The sequence below is a fragment of the Triticum dicoccoides genome, chromosome 5B, assembly GCF_002162155.2.
Source record: "Triticum dicoccoides isolate Atlit2015 ecotype Zavitan chromosome 5B, WEW_v2.0, whole genome shotgun sequence".
Lineage (NCBI taxonomy): Eukaryota > Viridiplantae > Streptophyta > Magnoliopsida > Poales > Poaceae > Triticum > Triticum dicoccoides.
In genome coordinates, this window is record NC_041389.1 from 174,515,588 (window position 1) to 174,535,724 (window position 20,137).

A 20,137-nucleotide genomic window follows, 5' to 3' on the forward strand; every position below is an offset into this window, starting at 1 on the left:
CCCGGACACTATAAGACATGCCCATGGCACTATTAAAATGCCATGGCATGCCATGGACGTGCTCTGGAGCATGCTACAATGCACTCCCGCACTGTAGCTTGCCCATTCCGAGGCACTCGACAACCTTGGGCGCCAGGTCCATGTCTCCCGAGGTCGTCACGACGTCCACGGCACGCTAGCTAGTCGTCCCCCTCCTTTCCCTCTCTCCTTCTCACCCTACTGAGCTCGCCCGACGCCGCCCAGCTCGGCTAGTGGGCGCACGAGCTCGGGGCCCTCCTGCAGCTCGCCCTGCTCCCTCTCTCCTCTCCCCTCGGCCTAGACCACGACCACGAGCACCCCAGGCACACACTAGAACGCCCTTTTGGCCTCTGGCAACACCACGCGTCGTGGCCGTGCGCCCCGCTTACGGCACCTCCCGGCCGCGCTCGTATAAGGCCACCCCCGAGCCTTCTCTTGTCTCCAACTGATCTCTCTCCCTCCCGTGCACCCCCGGACCAACCCACTCCTCCTCCCGTGCCTTCTCCCTCCTCCTCTACCGCCATTGCCGTGTCAGGACCCCGACTCAATGCCACATCGATCTAGCATGTAACACATCATATCACTTTGCGGCCTCACGCACGGTATTCCCACGGGTGCCACCTTACCTGGCCCAGGACCGTTTGCGCCTTTTGGCTCACGTATATGATAGTGTCGCTAGCATCCATATGACAGAGAACCCGGGCTGACATGGCTAGTCGTGAACCCAAAGTGGCACTAACTTACAGGGACAGGCATCCATGACCCAGCATCGAACGTGTCGGTCATCAGCGAGTGAATCCAGGCTGTAGCACTGGGCTCGCAGGACTCCGGTGAACCAGGCTATAGCGGGCTAACAGGACTCCGGTATTCATCGCGTGACATTTCCCCGAAGGAACAGAAATAGGAACGACGAAGGACACATGCCGGCCAGCCTAAGTGTTCCGGAGCAGTAGCAAGCTACCGTGGCTTGGTGGAAACACTAGGAGACATTTCCCGGTAAGAGAGGCTACTAAAGATAAACAACTAGATAGTCAGATCCCACACATACCAAGCATTTCAATAACATACACACAATATGCTCGATATGTGCAATACAACATGGCAACACAAAATGACTCTACGACTCAAGTAGTTTATTCAATAGGCTCCGAGGAGCGAGATATTACAAACATGGGTCTCATGACCCAACAATCAGAGCATACCAGTCAAAGCACAAGCGGAAGCTTAACATGTCTGAGTACAGACAACTATAAATGAAAAAGGCTGAGAAGCCTGACTATCTACCCGATCCTGCCGAGGGCACAAGATCGTAGCTGAGGTAACAAGCTAAACGTCGAAGTCCACGCGGAACTACTAGCGAGACCGAAGTCTCTCTGCAAAAACATAAATTAAGCAACGTGAGTACAAATGTACCCAGCAAGACTTACATCAGATCTAACTACATATGCATCATTATCAACAAAGGGGGTGGTGGGGTTTAACTGCAGCAAGCCAGCTTTGACTCGGTGGCTATCCTGAACTACGACTGCAAGTAACTCTCTTGAGGTGGCGCACACGAGTCCACATATTCACCATATCAATACACCACTATGGATTCACTCCCGTCTCCCTACGAGAACGCCATCCATAGCACTCACGCTTATCTTGCGTATTTTAGAGTATCCACTTTCACTTGTCTATGAACTATGCAAGGGGTCCAAGTTTCCATATCAGAGGAATCCGGCTATTTGAATAGATAATGATACCCCTGTAGGGGTGTACTTCTTCACACACGCTCCCGCCACTTACGGCCCTGTACACGTCATGTACCTCGGCAACCTTCAAGCGGAAGCCGGGCGAGGGAGTCGGCCACGACCTGACTAACCGAACAAGTCTCTAGTCCAGGTTTATCGCCTATTCGGGTTCCATCCGCAAGGAGATCCGGCCGGGGTGTCGCTTACGGCCCCAAACGATGTGTGCAGGGTTCCCAAGCCCACCAACCGGGTGCCACTTGGTACACCGGGCCACTGTGCCTAGTCTGTCCCAAGCCCACCTGTACCGGGTGCCACTTGGTAGACTACTAACACTACCTACAAACACCAGAAACTAGTTGCAACTCCTGGACAGAGATCAAGTTGATTAATAAGTCGAGAGAGCTTGGAGCGCCCGGAGCCCAATGTGTGGTAGTAACTGATCATGGATCACAAACACAGAACTCAGTTCCTGAGGACGGCTGCAATGAGACAACCCACCATGTACTCCTACATGGCCTCTCACCGCTACCTTTACCAAAACGTGTTCACACACTTAGCTCACACACAGTAGGACATGTTCACACACCTCTGATTCATCCCCGATGAATCAGACCTGACTCAACTCTAAGCAGTAGCAGGCATGACAAACAAGCAAGAATGAGTAGGCACAACAGGGCTCAAACAACTCCTACTCATGCTAGTGGGTTTCATCTATTTACTGTGGCAATGACAGGTCATGCATAGGATGAAGGGGTTCAGCTACCGCAACAAGTAACAAATATGTCGTTGTTGTCCTAATGCAGTAAAAGAGAGCAGGAGCGAGAGAGTGGGATTTTATCGGAATGAACAAGGGGGTTTTGCTTGCCTGGCACTTCTGAAGATAGCATTGAGTCTTCATCAGTGTCAACGATCACATCATCGGTACAACGTCTACCGAGGGGGAACAACACCGGCAAATACAAAAGAAACACAATCAATGCAATGCACAATATGATGCATGCTATGACATGGCAATATGAATGTGTTTTGGGCTAATGCACCTAGCTATGATTTAAATGAAGTTGGTTTGAATACATGATTCAAATTCCAACTCCATATATGATTATTTAAATGCCCTTTATTTGTTTTGTCCAAAACAGAGGACAAACATTGTTCAAACATGCATGAAAATGGTACAGATGGATTCCTTGAATTTTTCTGATAATTTTTCATATATAAATTATTTAATTTGGAGTTACGGTTGAATTTCTATGAATTTTAGAAGTTTATACAATTTTCTGGAATTCCTGATTATTTATAAAATAAACTAAATTCCAGAAAAGGAATATTGCGTAAGCATGGCGTAAGGCTGAGGTCAGCAGGTCAACTGGGTCGCCCAGAGTCAAACCTGACGTGTGGGGGCCACACCTCAGTGACACAGGGCTGGTTAGTGTCAATGACAGGTGGGGCCGGGTCAAAGGCCACGTCAGCGCGGTCAAAGCTGACGTGTGGGGCCACTGCAATTAGATTAAACCTAATCTATTTTAGTTAGCCGGTTAGTTAGGCGGTGGGGCCCGGCTGTCAGTGGCTCTGGGGGGGTTAGCTGGCCGTAATTAACACTAACCACGCGGCCACGTCGGACACACCGGCAGTTAGCCGCCGGCGACCAAGCAGAGCGGCGGAGACGCTCGGGTTTGCATCTCCGGCGACCAAAGGGGAGGATGAGGGCGTCTACGTGGAGCTGGGACTCGCCCGCATCCATCTGTGCAAATGGCAGGGGCTGAGGTGGCCCGAGCTCGCCGGAGGCAAGCTCGCGGCGGTGGCCGGAGTTCGGCTATCGACGGAAACCATGCCACAGAGCACGGGAGGAGCAGCAGTTGGGTGATTTGAGCTCCTTTGGATGCACTGAACGCGTTGGCGGGCTCATAAGCAAGCGGCGACGGCTGTGGCCGCGATGGCGCCATGGCCAGCGGCGAGGGATTCTCGGGCAAGGTGGTAGGGCTAGCTAGAGTGCGCAAACAGAAAAAGGATGAGAAGGGTGAGATGCGGTAGCTCACAGGGAGGCCGGAGAGCGGTTCAGCGGGCTCGGGGACGCGTCGGAGACGGCGAATCGGCGCGCGGCATCCGGCGGCCGTGCGTGAAGAAGACGGCTCGATGACGGCGATGCAGGGCGTCCGAGGTCGCTTGACTCGGCGGAGAGGATGAGGGCGATGTGGCGGAGCTCTCGAGCACGCTGGATGGGCGAGGGAGGGCTGGTGGCCGTGGCAACACCAAGCGGCGGCGACGGCATGCTCGGTCATGTGGGGGGAAGCAGAGGAGTGAGGGGGAGGGAGGTCCAGAGAGCAAGGGAGAAGTGAGAGGGGGGTCGGGGAGGCGCGTGGCGTCACCGGGGCGTCGAGGAGGAGCCAGGCAGGCTGGGAGGGAGGAGGTGGCCGGGGCGCATGGCCGCGCGCGCCACCGAGCAGCTTCGGGGCGAGGGGGAGGAAGACGACAGGGGGAGAAGCGGCGATGGGCTGGGCCGCTGGAGGAGCTGGGCCAGGTAAGTGGGCGCCAGGTAAGTCCTTCTGCTCCTTTTTTAAATTTTCTGTTCTGTTTTATTTTTATTTAATTCTTTTGCCACTGTTTTGAATTTAAAATAATTCAAACAATGCCAAAAACTCATAAAATATTTCAGGGGTATTTGAAATTATATTCTAGTTATATGAATATAATTCAAATTCAAATAGCTAATGATTTAAATTCAAAGTCCCAAAAATAAATCCTTAAAAATGTTCAATATTTTGGTTGGGACCAGAACCCTTGCCAAAAATTATCAAACATTTAAGAAGAGCATTTTGGAACAATGAATGAGATTTTTAGGGTTTTTTGCCCTTCTTTTATTTAGGGTTTTGAGGCTTCCAATTTCCCTCAGTTCAAGTTTCAAAAATTTAAACATGATGCACAGATGGAAGCAAGCATAGGTCAGGCCAGAACTAGGTATGTGACAACTCACCCCCACTAAACAAGAATCTCGACCCGAGATTCAAGTGTAGGGTAAGACGATGGGGAACGCAACCTAACACAATCTTCATGATCCAGGTTGCACTTCATAGGAACGTTGATTCGATCACCGTCATTGTCTTGATGTCTTGCTCTGAGAACTCTAGCTAATCATGACAAGAAGAGGAAAGGAAAACTCCAGAAGGATCGATCTTCTCGAAGACCGAACAACTCAGGATCAACTCATGGGATGAGACATTGTCACCTCTCTCGAGCTGAGACACGAAGCACACATCTGAGGAAATGGAGTGAGACAGATGACGAGGGCTCGCTAGGTAGACAACAATTCCAGACTTAAGAATGTGGTAAACGATTGTCAACGTAGCGAGGAGTTGAGTTGCCATGATACCACAACGAGGCACCTTAGGGATGGTGACTCGTAGATATATCCCCTTTAAGTGGCAAAAAGAATTACCTTTGATTCAGAGATCATTGAAACTCTTTAAACCAGCCTAAGGCAATTCTCGAGCGATCGTTTGGAGGGGGTCGGTAGAATGGCATACTCGGACTTGGATGATGTGGATTACCTTGTTGAAGACAACGTAATGGATGAATTTGCTCATCACCGGAAATGGAAGAGACCCGTGGTAGAATGGAACATTGGCGGTGCAAGCTGGGAACAAAATGCAAATGCTGGGAATGATTCTGGTAACTGGGGAAGAACCCAACAATAGAGAGTGAATTCACTGTTTGAAAAGGTCATAGCATTGCCAAGGAAACTGAGAGCAAACCCAGTTAGTGCTGATGATAACACCTAGCGCTTGTGCGTGCTCTCAAGAACTTGAGCATTTCCACAATCATCAAGGTTTTACCAACATCCGTGTCAAGGATCCTGGCAACACAACGTACTACCATGATGGATAATGATGGATGATGCAGATGCAGAGGAAGATAACACCTTCTCAGATTTCACCTTAGCGAGGCCAAGGAAACAAAATCTGGATGATCGACCGAGAGACATTTAGCACTCCGCTTCTAATGTTCTCCTTGATGTGCTAGTGTAACCCATTCATAGAAATGGTCTGGTATCTAGAACATCAAGTAAAAGGTCGGACTTCGGGAACACAAAAATCCATAGGGGCAACTAGGGGGTAAATCCTACGAAATCCCTATGGGGAGGTGGCCAACTTCTCCAGTCAAGATACTACAATATTAGGTCTCCCGGCGGGGTGTGTTGGCCACGACATCCACTTTATCGGTTTCCGAGAGACCGATATTACAGTTCTTGGGAAATGTTCCAACCATCATATCTGCCTGAGATTCAGATCTGGTTGGTGTCAGGATATTCCAGACTCATCGAGTCTAGGAAGAAAAAGAAATTTTGCAACACAATTCGACGAGATGACGTTGCGAGATTCTCGGGAAATGAACTACGATAGCAAGCTCCAAAACATGAGCTGGTTCTGCTACACACGTGTGAACACGCTGTCACAGACAAACATGAACACATGGTAGTCTTATAATAAAACACTACCGAGTTCCGGGAGAAAACCATCATCGAGGATATCGAAGTCCTTGCATAAGGTATACTCTTAAGAAGGAACTTCTTCTCCTTGAACAAATCAATCAGTGGCTTGGTGTGCTCGGGACACATATAGAATGGAGGTAGCTAATCTCACAATCCAATGTATACTTCACACATGCATGACTGACTTGGGATGATGCCAAGGAAGCAAAAACAATCTTTCTCGGATACACGGCGGCAACTTACACCAAGTGCACGTGAATTAGAGAAAGTCACATCTTTCATCCGGACATATGCTCCATGAGCGGGTCATGAAGATAATGCTTAGAAAAGTTTCCAATACCAGCTGGATGTTCAACACAATTATGGAGAGGTTAAATATGTTGCTGATGGCTTAACAACAATTCATCGGGATGACCATATAAATGGAATTCCATAATTATGTGAACAAGGACATAGCATTGGTCAGACCCAAAAGATGTAATGGTGTAAGCTCGAGGGATAACCATGAGTAAGACAACATTACGAACATCGTTGGTTCTGATTTGATTTGACGATAGCCCATACTCAAATCAAAGTTTTTATAAGATAATAGGTCCAACAACTGATCACAGGGACCAATCAATGAAGATATCATCTTTCTTCAACACACACACACACGGAAAGATATCCCTTAACATGAACTAAGTCAGACAAGCTTTTATCTTCCAACTCTCCAAGTTGTTGTCTAGCTTAACCCACTAGCTCAGGGATATCTAACACCGATTCTTGGAGAGAGGGTGGTTCTCAAGAAACCAACTTGATCACGAGCTCAACATAACAGTCAGGGGACAACCTGGTAATACTTCCGAGAAGATATTCGGAAAATCACGAACCACCGATATGTTACTAAGCTTGAGAACAACCTTTCTTTTTAGGGCAAGACGATATGATCAAATGAGCGAGGACTTGACAAAATCCTAACTCATCAATTGAAATGTGCACCAGGAAGATGGACAAGGTAGCACGATCAATCTTAGAATGATGGTTCAAGAACCAACACGTTAAGAATGAGGTTATTGTCCATTTAACTACCAAGCAACAGAGTTGCTAGCAGTATTGATTTCACACACCACGATTCACTTGTCGGCATTCCGGTTAAAATAACACAGGAACCGAGGAATGAACAATGATGGCAAGAAGTATCACTGTACCAAGAGTTCATAAGAGGTGGTGCAATTCTCATGATAATCCTGACATGAAGAGGGTAACACTTCAAGGTAGAACAGAACAAAAGTTGGATTGGCATTTTGGTCTGCGGAGTATGACTACTTTGACCCAATCCTAGATATGGATGAGGTACTGGAGTTCATTTCTCCTAGTCATTCCGGAATAGAATGGCTTGATGGACCACAAGAGTAATAGGTATCAATGAACGAATGCACGCATACTCTTGACTATCAATTGATAGACGAGGGCCAGAAAACAACTAAAGAGGGACAACTCAAAGGAACATATGATTTTCCGAGTTGTGGATGCATGTACTAGCATGTCGAACGAATTCAACATATTTCTTCCGGATAACCCATGCAGAAAGGGTAGAACTGGCAGAGCCACAATATATAATGGAGAACTCATAGAGGGCCTGTTGTGATCTTTTGATCCAACAACTTCTGCCATAATGGTTCATGGTATTTGGAAGAACGATATACCACGGACCTCGAGGACTATCGCAAAGGTTACTAATATCCTAAAGGAACTAGCAACACTATCAACATGATGTAAGTAGGGTGAATCTCGGGTTCAAGAACCCAGGAATAGAATACCTACTAACTAAATGGCATCACGGGATGCTTTCGATAATGATGGCCAGAATCATCACACTGGAAACACAGATCATGGCTAAATTACTAGATGATCCCCTGAGACACCTAGGGTCATAATAATATCTCCAACATATATGTCAAGGTAACAGAGTACCTCAACTCACTGATTAGTGTGGTTAATCTGGCCCAAAGGAACATCGAAACGGGAGGAAGGAATTTGCAAATGCATCAAACTGTTTAGAGACCTGAGATGACTCGGACAGCATAACGGCTGTAAATGCTCATAAAGATTTGAGACATTCACAAGAATGGTGGCATAACCACTCAGAAGCACAATATCAAGGTTTCGAGATCATCAGAGACATACCGAAGTAGTAGGAACTGGACTGAGGCTTGAATCCAACAATCTTATAAGTCTACGGATTAGTAACACGTGATCCTGATAGAAAGAAGAGAAGGCCTAGTTCTTAACCCCGTAGGAAGGATAAGATGACTCGGATCAGAAGGCATAAGGTATAAGGAGTAAAAAGAGCCTTACGTTCCCATCCCACAATCAATTCCCTTATATAACTAAAGCATTTCTAGACTCAACTTCGACCAGTTTGGCTTGGTAAACCTACAGGCAGTCAAGCTCTGATACCAACGCTGTCAGGACCCCGAATCAATGCCACATCGATCTAGCATGTAACACATCATATCACTTTGCGGCCTCACGCACGGTATTCCCACGGGTGCCACCTTACCTGGCCCGGGACCGTTTGCGCCTTTTGGCTCACGTATATGATAGTGTCGCTAGCATCCATATGACAAAGAACCCGGGCTGACATGGCTAGTCGTGAACCCAAAGTGGCACTAACTTACAGGGACAGGCATCCATGACCCAGCATCGAACGTGTCGGTCATCAGCGAGTGAATCTAGGCTGTAGCACTGGGCTAGCAGGACTCCGGTGAACCGGGCTGTAGCGGGCTAACAGGACTACGGTATTCATCGCGTGACATTTCCCCGAAGGAACAGACACAGGAACGACGAAGGACACATGCCGGCCAGCCTAAGTGTTCCGGAGCAGTAGCAAGCTACCGTGGCTCGGTGGAAACACTAGGAGACATTTCCTGGTAAGAGAGGCTACTAAAGATAAACAACTAGATAGTCAGATCCCACACATACCAAGCATTTCGATAACATACACACAATATGCTCGATATGTGCAATACAACATGGCATCACAAAATGACTCTACGACTCAAGTAGTTTATTCAATAGGCTCCGAGGAGCGAGATATTACAAACATGGGTCTCATGACCCAACAATCAAAGCATACCAGTCAAAGCACAAGCGGAAGCTTAACATGTCTGAGTACAGACAACTATAAATGAAAAAGGCTGAGAAGCTTGACTATCTACCCGATCCTGCCGAGGGCACAAGATCGTAGCTGAGGTAACAAGCTAAACGTCGAAGTCCACGCGGAACTACTAGCAAGACCGAAGTCTCTCTGCAAAAACATAAATTAAGCAACGTGAGTACAAATGTACCCAGCAAGACTTACATCAGATCTAACTACATATGCATCATTATCAACAAAGGGGGTGGTGGGGTTTAACTGCAGCAAGCCAGCTTTGACTCGGTGGCTATCCTGAACTACGACTGCAAGTAACTCTCTTGAGGTGGCGCACATGAGTCCACATATTCACCATATCAATACACCACTATGGATTCACTCCCGTCTCCCTACGAGAACGCCATCCATAGCACTCACGCTTATCTTGCGTATTTTAGAGTATCCACTTTCACTTGTCTATGAACTATGCAAGGGGTCCAAGTTTCCATATCCGAGGAATCCGGCTATTCGAATAGATAATGATAACCCTGCAGGGGTGTACTTCTTCACACACGCTCCCGCCACTTACGGCCCTGTACACGTCATGTACCTCGGCAACCTTCAAGCGGAAGCCGGGCGAGGGAGTCGGCCACGACCTGACTAACCGAACAAGTCTCTAGTCCAGGTTTATCGCCTATTCGGGTTCCATCCGCAAGGAGATCCGGCCGGGGTGTCGCTTACGGCCCCAAACGATGTGTGCAGGGTTCCCAAGCCCACCAACCGGGTGCCACTTGGTACACCGGGCCACTGTGCCTAGTCTGTCCCAAGCCCACCTGTACCGGGTGCCACTTGGTAGACTACTAACACTACCTACAAACACCAGAAACTAGTTGCAACTCCTGGACAGAGATCAAGTTGATTAATAAGTCGAGAGAGCTTGGAGCGCCCGGAGCCCAATGTGTGGTAGTAACTGATCATGGATCACAAACACAGAACTCAGTTCCTGAGGACGGCTGCAATGAGACAACCCACCATGTACTCCTACATGGCCTCTCACCGCTACCTTTACCAAAACGTGTTCACACACTTAGCTCACACACAGTAGGATATGTTCACACACCTCTGATTCATCCCCGATGAATCAGACCTGACTCAACTCTAAGCAGTAGCAGGCATGACAAACAAGCAAGAATGAGTAGGCACAACAGGGATCAAACAACTCCTACTCATGCTAGTGGGTTTCATCTATTTACTGTGGCAATGACAGGTCATGCAAAGGATGAAGGGGTTCAGCTACCGCAGCAAGTAACAAATATGTCGTTGTTGTCCTAATGCAGTAAAAGAGAGCAGGAGCGAGAGAGTGGGATTTTAGCGGAATGAACAAGGGGGTTTTGCTTGCCTGGCACTTCTGAAGATAGCATTGAGTCTTCATCAGTGTCAACGATCACATCATCGGTACAACGTCTACCGAGGGGGAACAACACCGGCAAATACAAAAGAAACACAATCAATGCAATGCACAATATGATGCATGCTATGACATGGCAATATGAATGTGTTTTGGGCTAATGCACCTAGCTATGATTTAAATGAAGTTGGTTTGAATACATGATTGAAATTCCAACTCCATATATGATTATTTAAATGCCCTTTATTTGTTTTGTCCAAAACAGAGGACAAACATTGTTCAAACATGCATGAAAATGGTACAGATGGATTCCTTGAATTTTTCTGATAATTTTTCATATATAAATTATTTAATTTGGAGTTACGGTTGAATTTCTATGAATTTTAGAAGTTTATACAATTTTCTGGAATTCCTGATTATTTATAAAATGAACTAAATTCCAGAAAAGGAATATTGCGTCAGCATGGCGTAAGGCTGAGGTCATCAGGTCAACTGGGTCGCCCAGAGTTAAACCTGACGTGTGGGGGCCACACGTCAGTGACACAGGGCTGGTTAGTGTCAATGACAGGTGGGGCCGGGTCAAAGGCCACGTCAGCGCGGTCAAAGCTGACGTGTGGGGCCACTGCAATTAGATTAAACCTAATCTATTTTAGTTAGCCGGTTAGTTAGGCGGTGGGGCCCGGCTGTCAGTGGCTCTGGGGGGGTTAGCTGGCCGTAATTAACACTAACCACGCAGCCACGTCGCACACACCGGCAGTTAGCCGCCGGCGACCAAGCAGAGCGGCGGAGACGCTCGGGTTTGCATCTCCGGCGACCAAAGGGGCGGATGAGGGTGTCTACGTGGAGCTGGGACTCGCCCGCATCCATCTGTGCAAATGGCAGGGGCTGAGGTGGCCCGAGCTCGCCGGAGGCAAGCTCGCGGCGGTGGCCGGAGTTCGGCTATCGACGGAAACCATGCCACAGAGCACGGGAGGAGCAGCAGTTGGGTGATTTGAGCTCCTTCGGATGCACTGAACGCGTTGGCGGGCTCATAAGCAAGCGGCGACGGCTGTGGCCGCGACGGCGCCATGGCCGGCGGCGAGGGATTCTCGGGCAAGGTGGTAGGGCTAGCTAGAGTGCGCAAACAGAAAAAGGATGAGAAGGGTGAGATGCGGTAGCTCACAGGGAGGCCGGAGAGCGGTTCAGCGGGCTCGGGGACGCGTCGGAGACGGCGAATCGGCGCGCGGCATCCGGCGGCCGTGCGTGAAGAAGACGGCTCGATGACGGCGATGCAGGGCGTCCGAGGTCGCTTGACTCGGCGGAGAGGATGAGGGCGATGTGGCGGAGCTCTCGAGCACGCTGGATGGGCGAGGGAGGGCCGGTGGCCGTGGCAACACCAAGCGGCAGCGACGGCATGCTCGGTCATGTGGGGGGAAGCAGAGGAGCGAGGGGGAGGGAGGTCCAGAGAGCGAGGGAGAAGTGAGAGGGGGGTCGGGGAGGCGCGTGGCGTCACCGGGGCGTCGAGGAGGAGCCAGGCAGGCTGGGAGGGAGGAGGTGTCCGGGGCGCGTGGCCGCGCGCGCCACCGAGCAGCTTCGGGGCGAGGGGGAGGAAGACGACAGGGGGAGAAGCGGCGGTGGGCTGGGCCGCTGGAGGAGCTGGGCCAGGTAAGTGGGCGCTAGGTAAGTCCTTCTGCTCCTTTTTTAAATTTTTTGTTCTGTTTTATTTTTATTTAATTCTTTTGCCACTGTTTTGAATTTAAAATAATTCAAACAATGCCAAAAACTCCTCTGAATATTTTTTATTTGGCTAGATGGACTTTTCCAAAAGCTCATAAAATATTTCAGGGGTATTTGAAATTATATTCTAGTTATATGAATATAATTCAAATTCAAATAGCTAATGATTTAAATTCAAAGTCCCAAAAATAAATCCTTAAAAATGTTCAATATTTTGGTTGGGACCAGAACCCTTGCCAAAAATTATCAAACATTTAAGAAGAGCATTTTGGAACAATGAATGAGATTTTTAGGGCTTTTTGCCCTTCTTTTATTTAGGGTTTTGAGGCTTCCAATTTCCCTCAGTTCAAGTTTCAAAAATTTAAACATGATGCACAGATGGAAGCAAGCATAGGTCAGGCCAGAACTAGGGATGTGACATGCCGCCTCGGACCCCCGCTCAAATTCGAGCCGGCCCTGCCTTCCGTCCTCCTCTGAACCGGTCCATGGCACCCCCCAAGCCTCCACGAACCTCCCCAACACCCTAGCACCCCTCCTCCGCAGCCAAAGCGGGTGCCACCACCAAGCCCGCCGCCGCCATACGCTGGACCTGAAGCCCTGCTTAACTCCGAGCATCGGCGCGTGAGTGCAGCACATGGACAGGTGCGCCTCGTCAAGCTGAGTCCACCGGTGTGCCGGGTTCCGCTGGAGATGGCCCATGCTGCCCGGGAGAACGCCGGTGCCCACTCACCCTCCCCTCCCCTGCCTCTCCTCTATTTGAGTGGCAGGAAGGCGATGGCCTGAGCGCTGGGCCCCGCGCGTCAGCGACCCAGCGGCTGGGGCCCGCCGTTTAAGTGGAGACAGGCCAGGAGAAATATGCCTCCGACATCACCCCTCCTCTGCCGCGCAGCCGAGCCGCTGGGACGGCCCGCGGTCTATCTGTCGCCATGTGCGCAGGATAAGGTTAAAGCCTTATTCCCTTTTTCTTTTTCCAATCAAATTCAAAAATCTATAAATAATTCAAATTAACTCCAAATTTGATGATTCAAATTTCTAGTAGTTTCTAAAATTATGCCCTACCACATGGTGCTACTATCACATTTTTACAGAAGCATTTCCTTCACAAATATTTATCAAATCCTATTCTTCCTAATTTTGTGACGAACTTTAGAAAATCACTCAGAGCTCAAAATTGATTCAAATTCCTAGATGCTTCTAAGTTCATAACTTAGTTTATGAACATTTTCCTTAATACTTTCTATACCCCACAAAATAATGAGCCATTTCTTCATATTTGTCAACTTTGCCAATTCATAGGAAAATCATTTGAACTCCAAATCCAGTAAAATCAACTCCGAGAGGCTTCTAAAATCATGCTTTGTTAAATGGGTGCCTTTGCTCATTTTTCAATATAATGTTTCTGTGCACTTCTTGCAAATCCATAAACCCCTTGATTCCATCATATCGAAATGTTTAGAAATATCCATTGATCCACTTCAAATGAAATCACCTTGGTCATTCCTCATATGACCAGAGGTATCCTAGAAAAGTCCAACTCACATTTTTAGAGCACTTTTATTTATTTCTTTTGCCTTGTTGTGTTGCTTATTATGGTTGTTTTCGACGATAGTTGACGAAGTAGATGAAATGCTTGGAGTTGGACCAGAGATATTTGAAGACCTCGAAGACTTTGTTAAAACAGGCAAGCGGCCCTTTGACCATGTTTGAGAAACCCTTTTTATGCATGTCATATATCACCATATTGTTCTTGCAACGGAATCATGACGAGGTGGTAACCACCTTGATGGTTTGCCACCGTTACTTCCTCACTGACACTTGCATTGTGCATGACCCTACCTTCTTATGAGGGTTATGCCGGTGGGAGTAGATAGGATGCTAAAGTAGATGCTACGCAAAAAGGGACGGGTATATGCATGGTGAAGGAGACAAAGTATTTTCAGAAGACTTTTCGAAAACCCCGTCGGGTACCACTTATGCCCGAGGGAGATGATGAGATGGGTAACCACTTGATGACGAAGTGGTGTACGAGGCAAGTGTGTGTGTTGTTTTTGAAAACAGACTAGATTTAGGATTTGCCGACTGTCCCAACCATACATGCGCAACCACTCTACCCTTGTATGGGAAAGGGCATTATTGATTACCTAGCTGATACTAGCTTGGAGCCTGCATTACTAGTGATGGGGGAGAGTTGGTGCTCTCTCTCGGGACGGGGTCGTGCTAGGTAGGGCGGCCATGACTGTTTTTACAGGGCACCAGATACACCGTTGCATCCCCTCTCGGATGTTACGATCTCGACTGAGTCTCATATGATGTACATCGTGAGGATGCGGAACAATTAGTGGACTTCTTGTTAGTGTTGTCTAGGGAAAGATAGTGATTGGGTGCTTACCCCGGGTACTTGAGGTACCGCAGGTCGTGGACGACATGGAAGTTCCTCGGATCTTGTGGGTAAAGTGTGCAACCTCTGTAGAGTGTAAAACTATTCGAATAGCGTGTCCACGGTCAAGGACAGTTGGGCGGTGCTGCTTAAACTACGTCCAGAGTTTTACAAACCGTGTGTGTGTGTTGATAAAACTACTTGGGTCAAGTCAAGGGACTTGACATGATTGAGTTGGGTTGATGCCCACTCTATTCATGTTGATATCTGTATCCTGTCCTCATGGTTACTTGAATTCTCCTGATGCATGTCTTACAAGTTGTTGAACATGTCATTGCACTCAAAACTAGCTCTCTGCAAAAATTTACCTATATCATGCATTGTTGTATCTTGAACCAAAACATGGGTTGCTTGCTAGTACATTCAAAGTACTCATTGGCTTTCCACTGGTTATTTTATTGGCCAGGCATGAAAGAACAGGATATAATGAAGAGTACCTTGGTGATGAACATGTGAGCTAGGATGCTTCCCAGTCAGAATGCCTGTAGGGTTAAGGTAGATGGTGTCGGGGGTTGGGTGCGACATATGCCAAAGGATGGCTTATCATGGTGGGGGCGAGTAGAACATCGCCAGTGCCTGGAAATGGGATGAGGCGAAGACATGCACGCCGGCAGATCTTACCCAGCTTCAGGGCTCTCCGAGGAGATAACACCCCTACTGCTGCTCTGCGGGGTCTCCGCATGATCACTAAGGCAAAGTGAATACAAGGGTGCTCCTAGAGCTGTTTCTGGAAGAAGGAGAAGGCAAGGCTTGCTCTCTCCCTCCTTCGTGTTCTGTCTAATGCTACTGGATGCCAACCCTTTGCATGGGTGCCCTGGGGGGTTTATATAGGCCTACCCCCCAGGGTTACAATGGTAAAACCAGCTGGGTGCGGGTCCCAGCCGTCTGTCTCTCAGGCGCCGTCTTCTCCGCCGACTACTGGGGCCCGCCGACTGGTGGGTCCTGCCGACGGGCCTGGTACGAGGGCGTCAGCCCGCGTCCTCTGCGGGCAGGTCTTGCTGGCGGCGGATTACTGTGGCCGTGCTTCTAATGAGGCGGGCTTGGTCATGGGGTTATGGCAACAGTGCCACCGCCTGCGGGCGATCACTGTGGCCATTCCCCGGTCGCATCTGGTTAATGGCGCGTGGGTCCCGTAGGAGGGGCCGGCCGGCTTCGGGGGGCCGACTCCCAACGGGTCCGACTCTCAGCGCGCCTGCCGTCTTCAACACTCTCGCTGACTGGTAGGCCCCGCCGCCTCTGGGCCGTACAGACAAGGCGCCGTGGGTACATGGCCCCACCCCAGGGGCTAATGTCAGGGCTGGCATGGCAACAGTGCCGCGCCGGGCGGAGATCTCCATGAGTACGGCGCACTATGGCCATGCTCGTCTTTAATTACCGGGTGGTTGGGAGTCGCGGGCCGACTCCCCATAGTCGGCTTCTTTGGAGTCGCCTCTGGGACTCGGCCGATACGAGAGTCGCCTCAGGGACTCGGCTCGTTTCGAAGTCGCCTTCTGGGACTCGGCTCATCCTGGAATCGCCTTCTGGGACTCGGCTTATCCTGGAGTCGCCTTCTGGGACTCGGCTTATCTTGGAGTCGCCGTAGGTATTTGAGGGGCGCAGTCTACCCCGATGTCTTGAAAGGTTCTGGGACTCGGATTAGCCTACCCGTGACCCATTACTCCGACAGTAGTCCTGAAGCTGGTGAGGCTCCGAGGTTGATACGTCATGCGCCTCAGCAGTTTTATTCCTTAGATGGGGGAAAGCGAACTTTGAGGGCCGCCTTTCTCCAAGACGATTGGCTGGAGTCGGATTCTACGAGTGCCGTCATGCTCAAACCGACTGGCAGGAGTCGAATTCATCGAGGGACGCCTTGCCCCTTGGGGAGTTTCGTATGTCGCGGCGGGAACTAGGTGGCGTGCCTGATACGCTTCCTGCGGTCGCCCGCCTCGGCCCCGTCGCGCGGCACCATGTGGCAAGGGCAGTCTGCCTGCCCACGCGCGCGACAGGACTGGCCGTCAGGCGGGGCCCGCCACTACCACACCTCGGCGCGTGAACGGATCCATTGCGGCCGTGCGGGTGGTTGGGTTTCCCACGTCATTACTGCGTGCAGTAACTTCGTGGGTAAATCGCTGCACGCAGTTAATCCCACGCCGCCCCCTCGGCTTCTCAGCCCGCAGGCCTATAAGTAGGCGGGGGGAGGCTGGACAGGGGACACGCGCGCCCATTCTTCCCTGCTCCCCCGCCTCTTCCTGCTTCTTCTTCCTCCAGCCATCGCCGCACCACGCCGCACCGCTCCGTAGCGATGAGCTCTTCCTCCGCCGCCGCGGCTCCTGCCGTGCATTCCGGCATTTGGGACGGCTCCGAAGTGGATGACGACGCCATCGAGCACCTTCGCAAGACGCGCCGGCTCCCCGGCGCGAACTTGGTGCGAGCCCGCGCCCCGCTGGCGGGGGAAATAAGGCCGGCGCCGCAGGAGGGCGAGCGGGTTATATTCCGCTCGCACCTTATGCGCGGCCTGGGCCTGCCGGCGAGCGGCTTCCTCCGCTCCTTCTTGGAGTTCAACGGACTCTAGCCGCACCACCTCACCCCCAAGACGGTGGTGCTGCTGGCCGCCTTCGCCACCCTGTGCGAGGGTTTCCTCGGTGTTCTACCCACTATCGAGCTTTGGGGAGAGCTCTTTCAATCCAAGCTCGGCACGCACGTCGCCGGCGTGCCGGCTCAATGCGGCGCCTTCATCACAATGCGCAGGTCGACCGCCGACAATCCATTCCCCTCCATCGTGCTGATCAAGTCAGTGAAGATGTGGCAGCGCTCGTACTTCTACGTGAAGAACGTTGCCCAGGAGGGCGACTGGGTCAACCTGCCGCCCTATGAGGCTGGCGCGCCGGCTGGGAGGCTTCCCAGTTGGTCTCACTGGGCCCAGACGTTGACTCATGCCGGCGGCGCCGCCATTGCGCGACTCCGGGTGCTGACGCAGTCGGAAGGCATGGTCGGGGCCGACTTGCTGGCCGCCTTCGTGGCGCGCCGAGTCCTCCCTCTCCAAGGCCGACCTCATCTGATTAGTCAGATGAGCGGCCGCCGAGACCCGAGTCGGATGTGCACCTGGGACATGCCCCACGCGGAGGTGGCGAAGATGGTGAATCACATCCTGAACAGCGAGCTCGCAGAAGATTGGCAGTTCGGCAAAGGGCCGTACTCGCGTGCCAACCCCTCTCCTGTGGTAAGTCGTATATTTTTGCTTTCTGTTTTTCTTTGTAGCCGAATCCGACTTCCGATCTTCTTGGCTTTCTTTGAGTCAGAACCCTCTCATCCCGCCCGCAGCTGGCGCCACTAGACAGCCCCGTGACTACGCTCCAGATCGAGCAGAGAGCGATGTCGAGGACCCCGACTTGGGGGCTGCGGCGATGGAGGCCGACGCCGAGGGCGGAGGAGGGGGAGCGGAAGGCGGCCTCCGGCCCTTGGCGACCTTCGCCGATTGGCCAGAAGACAATGCCGAAGGGGAAGTCGTCCTGTGCCGCCAACCCAAAGCCGGCCATCCGGGCGCGAGTTCTTCCGCCGGCTTGACCGGTCAAGTCGGCGCGAAGAAGCGCCGGGCCGCGCCGAGTTCGCTCGGCGGTCGGCCGAAGAAGTTCAAGCGGGCGGCCACCGCGACCAAGCGGGAGGAGGCGGTCGCGAAGGCCAACCGCTTCCGCAAGGAAGTGAAGAAGCCGCCGCTAGTCTCTGCGAAAGCCTTCGCCACCTTTGTCTTGTTTTCTTTGACGAATTCTTTCCGAGTCTTTTTTCATTCTGTTTTCTGCTTCAGGGCCCCTCTTTCTCTTGAGAGGGTCGCCGTCCCCTCTGTCCGGGGGTCGGCCGAGACGTCCGCCAACACCCGGCGGATTGACCCTGCCGCCGACCTCCGGGAGGTGACGGAGCGCAACGCGCGGGAGAAGCGCGACGAGGAAGAGGCCGACCACCTGGAGAAGGAGGAGGCCGAGAAGGCGGCGGCCTCCGCCCAGAAGAGGCTGGAGGAGGCCGAAGCCGCCACCGCGACCAAACAGCGGGCCGAGGAGGCCGCGCGCCGCCAGTCGGCGTTGCTTGTCGTCCCGCTGAGCTCCGCGCCGCCACCCCTGGAGTTCACGGGGCAGACTGGAGAAGTTGGCGGGGAGCACCCCATCGTAGAGAGGGACAAAGGCGAGGCCTCAGCATCGGGCATGGCCTCGCCGCCACCGCCGCCTCCGCCGCACGGCAAGCAGCCGACGGGCCCGCCAGTGCCACCGGCTGAGGACGAGGCGGTGGCAAGGTTGCTTCTTCAAGTCGCCTCGCCGGCACATCGCCGTCTTGCGAAGGCGGTCTCGGCGCCGCTCCCCTTGGAAGCCGGTGCCGCCAGCTCGGCCATTCCAGACGCCGAGGCGTCAAGTGCTGCGCCTACTGGATGGGTGCGAGGAGGCGGCGAAGGTCCGCTGAACCGGGCGCTCCTGGATGTGCAGGCGAAGCTGCGAGCTGAAGGAGAAGCCATCCAGGGCTGCATCAGGGCGCATCTGGCGTCGCAGGCGTCTATCCGGGTATGTTTTTCTTATTGACTTTGCCTTTTCTCATTCTTCTCTATGGGGGCGCGCCAGCGCACCCACTGGGTGTAGTCCCCGAGTTTCGGGCCGGCTGCTGCGCAGGCGGCCCGGAACTCAATCTGGCGAGTTCCTTATTTTTGTTTTCGTCTGATTTTTATTGCAGGAGTACCACAACCTCCGCGTCACCGCCTACAACCGCAATGTTGAGCGGCTGGAGAAGCGGACTGCCGACTTGTCGGAGAGCCAGAGTAAGTTCTTCTTCTTTTCCGCGGGGGCGCGCTGGCGCACCCGCGGGCTGTAGTCCCCGAGATTCGGGCCGACTGCCGAGCAGTCGGGTCGGATCTTCCCGGTGATCTTTGCTGCTGACGACTTAACGTCTTTCTCTTTGTTTTTCAGAGGCCAATGCCGCTCTTCAAGAACAGCTGGGCGAAGTCAGCACGGCCCTTCGCGCCAAGGAGGAGGAGTGCGGCAAGCTTGCCAAAAAGCGCGACTTGCTGGCCGAGCAGTTGGCGGAGCAGAAGGAGCTGCTGAAGGTGGCCCAGGACGAGGCAGAGAAGAAAGAGACCGCCCTCCTGGCCGAGTTCGAGATGGAGCGCTCCTCCTGGACCGACAGGGAGCCGATGCTGACTTCCGGCTTTCACGAGATCGAGGACATTGTCGATGGTGAGTTTCTTTTCTTTCTTTCCTTAAGTTGC